Source organism: Megachile rotundata, chromosome 13, assembly GCF_050947335.1.
Source record: "Megachile rotundata isolate GNS110a chromosome 13, iyMegRotu1, whole genome shotgun sequence".
NCBI classification, from domain to species: Eukaryota; Metazoa; Arthropoda; class Insecta; order Hymenoptera; family Megachilidae; genus Megachile; species Megachile rotundata.
Window position 1 is genome coordinate 2,712,185 of NC_134995.1, and position 5,871 is coordinate 2,718,055.

Here is a 5,871-nt window from a genome sequence, read left to right on the forward strand (position 1 = left end):
ATAAATACTATATAAATATAAATGATGTACTGTTTCCTTTGCGGACCTCATTCCCTTTCGATCGCGATATTCATTTCGGGTTAATTGTTAACAATGTTAATGCGTTGCTTTTCCGGTTTAAAATTTTTCACACGTACAAAAATATATTGCGTTATTAAGATATTCATAAATCAGGTTTAATTAAAATATTCCTTCCAAATCGTTTGTTTCAAATAATACATTTATTTAACTCTTTTCAAAACTACTGTGTTTCAGTTTCATTTTAAATATTATTACCTCTACATATCCCATCAAGTATTATTTGATAGTTTTATCGGAAAACCATTTGAATTATATATTAATATTATTGCAAAAGATGGAAAAAAATCAAGTAAAAAGAAATAGAAATAGATGTATAGATCACAAGGCAGGGCACCTAACCTTTTCGCTAATCCTTCCGTTGAAGTAATTTTTTATGTTTCGGAATTTAAATATTAATGTAAAATTAGTGAATACAGTAGGGTCATTCCACCCTGAATCGATCACTTTTGATAGGTTCTGACTCCCCATTGGTACCATTATCAAAAAATTTTTAATTTTTTAATTGCAAAGTATTGTTATTGCAAGACAACCGGCAACTTTTGCAATAAACTTTTCTCGATTTTAATGTCCTTTTAATATGTTGCCCGGGGCATGGTTCTGGACAATCTTTTCCTTATGCATAATTGACGGAAAGCTTTTGTTTTCGAGATATTAGCGAAAAAAAAATTGAAAAACGAATATCCATGTTGTCTTTTACTTAATTATGCTCATGGCATTTACGCAGACAAAAAAAAAGCCCGGAAGAACTGTCTCACAGTATCCTATACAATTCTCCCCATTTCACTAAAAAGCGTGAAATAAAATAATTTTCAGAAAAAAAATACACCGACTTCGAAATGCACTAAAAAGTATAAAATAATTTCTATTTCCTAATGAAGTAATTTCTATTTCATTCAATCATACAATTACGTAACAGATATGAATGAAACCTATTTACCCGTTAGGTAGTATATTAAATACATTTCAACCTTTTCGGAGGCGGCACAAAATTAAAAGATTATTTTGCGCCGCCGTTATTTAATTTTGCGCTGCCTCCGAAAAGGTTGAAATGTATTTAATATACTACCTAACGGGTAAATAGGTTTCATTCATATCTGTTACGTAATTGTATGATTGAATGAAATAGAAATTACTTCATTAGGAAATAGAAATTATTTTATACTTTTTAGTGCATTTCGAAGTCGGCGTATTTTTTTTCTTAAAATTATTTTATGTCCGTTTCCAATTTGTTCAGGAATGGCAAGCCTTCAAAGTTTGTAATTTCTGCCCATTTCGGCGAAAATGGGGTCCACTTAGGAATTTTTTTCTCACAAACTACTCAACCGAATTAGCTACATTTTTTTTTCCATTCATGAAGGAGTTTTTTTTTACATATGCTACCGACTGATGTATTTGGCAACACTAGACGCAACACTAGAAGAATCTGTCCTAAGTTATCCTTTTATTTGATTTTTTATTTTCGTTTGGTTGCGCGAAATTCTTGTACATTTTCGAACATATACGACATGCAAATTTTACAGTTACTTTAAATTATGAAATATATTTTGTGTTTCTTGTAATTACTTGACGAAACATAACATAATTTAGAAAAATGAAACGGACTTTATTGAAGACTTTCTTTTCGAGGGACAAAAGAACATTTATGCTCTCTGAAAAATGTACAATAAAAATTGGAAAGTCTACAAGTGCTCGTGAAAAGTCTGGCGTCCAGACCTGGACGAGTTCATAGCCTAGGCGTGTAAAAGTGAACAATCAGGACTACGAACAATGTCACGAATTTTTTCAAAAGAATAAATTTCAGCGGCCAGGAAAGTTTCCTGGTTCTAAGCGAAAACTGAAGGGTCAATTTATGGCCACTCTAACATCGCATGATTGGACCTCGTTGTCGTGATGGTCGTTGTATCGTGACCATGTGCGTCCCACCCGGGGTACATATCTGGCAAAAATTTGGGATTTCTCAACGTGCTAAACAGTGTTTCTCATCACGATTCATTTTTGACGAATTAACAATTGTCAAGACATAATATACTATATTATTTCCTGTTCTAATATGAATCCGATGCAATGCGATTAAGTTATTATGACTATTAAACAGCAAAATTGTAAAAATTTGCGGGGATAAATGCGTATAGTCACAACTATGATGCGGGGGGGGGTTCGATTCCCGGCAACCAAGGTTGCATTTTTCATACATTATATCTACATAAAATCCGATGATTCTGAATTATTGAGATAATACCATTGGATGCATGTGAGCACACGCTAAATGTAGGCTAGTTGCTTGTTATGAATCAGGTGAGTATAGTAGACGGCTTGCCTTTATTCCCGAGATGACGGGGGCGGGGAGAGATCCCCGTGACGATGCGACGGAGACCACATAGAAAAAACAACAGGGAGTTTGGTGTAGCGATAAAGTATAAAGTGAAATCGGCCGTGCAGCGATATTATTCTTTCGGGAAGGACAGAACATAACATGCTTTTGTAACGTCCCCGGGAAGAATTTTTTTTTTTCAACATCACGACAATCTGGGACCCACTGACTAGAATAATCAATTATCGACTGTAGTTGCCAATTACCGACAGTATGTCAGATATCGATTATCGATCTATCAAATTCGACAGTCGGTAATCATAATATATATATATTATCATTTATATTAATTCTTATAATTTTGATTTAGAATAGGTAATATTTTTATACCAATAATTGAATATTAAGTTTGAATCGTTAAAACAAGATTATGTATTATTTTATTTTATTTTTCTAATAAATAGTTTGTATAAGAAATTTCCGTTACACTATGATGTGCCTACGTGCCGCGATACTCGCCCGAAATCCTTGAGATCAGCGCTAATCCTAGAAAAGGATAGCGATACTATTTCTATTTTCGGCATTTTTGGACATTAAATGAATTAATTAACTGAATCAATTTATATACGTAAAATCAACCAGTGTTAAACTACTCATGGCCGAAACCAAAATTATTTCCTTGAACTAGAAAGCTGTAAATCGAAATAGACTCGCCTCTGATAGAGAAGGACAGAAAATGTATTTTTCGTTAAAACACCATTAGAGTACCATCTTAATATCAAATTGTTAGCCAGAAATTAAAGAGCGACATTTAAAATATAATTAAACCGTTCAATTTTATAATTAATGTATAATAACGAATTTATATGAAAATTTAGATATTCTGACGTCACAGAAATTCCAGGAATTCGGCGAACTTGCGAGTATAAAAGGGCGAGCGAGACCCGTCTAGAAGGAGAACAGTTTTCGAAATCGATCTATTCACAAGTCTCAGTAATAAGTATACTCGGAACAATTTTCGCTGTACGAACCAAAAAGATTCTAAGTTCTCGATTGGCAAGCGGGCATATGCCATTTGGATACTCGATCGCTGGGTTGTTTTAGCAGCTAGCGAACAGCGGGCTCCCCGTTCAAGCGGTCTTGTATCCGAAACTCCGTCAGGAGAGTGCTATGCTTAGCCCCAAGAAAGGCTAAGACATCAAACCGAATGTTCTCAGCTACTCATACTTAATTTTCTGTCGAATTACTAACTTGCCTTCAGATTCTCGGAGCTCGCTCTGGGTAGTATCGTAGCTAGCTAACGCAGGCTCCCCATTTGAGCGGCTTGGTCTCTGAAGCCCGTGTTTTTTGGGTGGCAGTTAAGTAATCACGACTTACAAGTAGAGTCACTTTAATTTGCTACCCTGTTGGACGTATATTGTTCATCTGACTCTGGATCGTTGGGTTGTTTAGCAGCTAGTGAACAACGGGCTCCCCAATTAAGCGATCTGGTTTTGGGTGTCAGTATGCGCTCTGACAAAAAGGGTCATGAACAATTAGTTGTCGAGTCAAATCATAAGAGTAATCGTTCCGAATAAAAATTCAATTAGATTCAGATAAATTTTGGTCACTTGAATTAATACGAAAATACTGTTCTCACTTAGCGTCATTTCCGTAATCGATTACACCGCGTTAGATAATAGATAAATCTGTCTAATTTTTGCGAAAGCGTATTTAGGTGCGTTTAGAGAATCTCACTTAGGTCGAATTCCTCGCAGCGGTAGATTATAAAGCGCTAGTATTAATTAATTTCGTCAAAGAACATTTATACAAATCAATCGTACAAACTGAGATAAACTTTGTCACTGCGATACCTTCGAACACGAAAATCAAATATATATAAGGAATATCAAATTTAGTTAATATCACAAATGCGAAGTTAAATTAGATACGGTCCAACATAAAGTACTGACCAGCGAGTCTCATATTACATACTGTTTAATTTATCAATTTCTATTATTTCTATCATTATTATTATTTCAAGATCTATTTAGTTCTTTATACTAATCAATCATTTATAATTTATATACTTTCTTTATTTTGTTGTTATTGTTGTTTGTTAGTTTCATTTCTTATCGTTTATTGAATAAATCTAATTGTTGAAAGATTTTGACCTGTGGATTTCAATCCTTAACCGCACACCACACGAATCCCACAATCTATATTCACGAAATCGAGTCGTTTAGAGGTAAAAGCCGCTCTTTACCTTTTAGCGCTTGTAACTAACTAAACTTAGGTTCTAGGGACGTTACAACTGCTCGACCGATTATTTTATAGTTTACCGTTACCGTCGCACAGTGGAGTATTTGCACCGAAAAAGCGGACATAGCAGAATTTAAAAAATTTTGGAATAAGCGTAGAATTTCTGGTGCTTGAGTTAGTTAAATATATGAGGAACAATGTATCAATATCCTTTTTATGATTTATGCAATCATAAAGCGATGTTCTTCAATGAAACTGAAGGATTTTATGACGCGCTTTCCTTCCTTGACAATTGTCCAAAACGCGGCGCTTATATATTCAAAATTTTTCATCATTTTGAAAACATTGAATACATTGTTATTATATGCAAACTTTTCAGACAAATATAACCTTCACTTTCCAACAGGTTTTACTTTTTTATCATACATATTTGTCTAATAATTAATGTTTGAATATGATCGATAATTTAATCATCTTTTTTTACGATTTTAAAATTTCATTAATGATTTTGTTATACTTCCGGGTGTGCTCCGATGCTCTATTTGGTGTCATTTTATTCTGTAACATGTCCCGATTGCAATGCAAAAAAATTTGGTTCCGACCGCGTCCGACTGCAGTCTAGACTCTAGACAATTCTTTCGAAGAATTTATGAGCGTCCCGTGCATGGTCAATGAACGCGGGCGTGCAAGCCTACGAGTAAAATCCGGTGACAATTAAGTTTCAAATTGCTATAAAATCTGCAGTCGGACGCGGTCGGAACCAAATTTTTTTGCATTGCAATCGGGACATGTTACAGAATAAAATGACACCAAATAGAGCATCGGAGCACACCCGGAAGTATAACAAAATCATTAATGAAATTTTAAAATCGTAAAAAAAGATGATTAAATTATCGATCATATTCAAACATTAATTATTAGACAAATATGTATGATAAAAAAGTAAAACCTGTTGGAAAGTGAAGGTTATATTTGTCTGAAAAGTTTGCATATAATAACAATGTATTCAATGTTTTCAAAATGATGAAAAATTTTGAATATATAAGCGCCGCGTTTTGGACAATTGTCAAGGAAGGAAAGCGCGTCATAAAATCCTTCAGTTTCATTGAAGAACATCGCTTTATGATTGCATAAATCATAAAAAGGATATTGATACATTGTTCCTCATATATTTAACTAACTCAAGCACCAGAAATTCTACGCTTATTCCAAAATTTTTTAAATTCTGCTATGTCCGC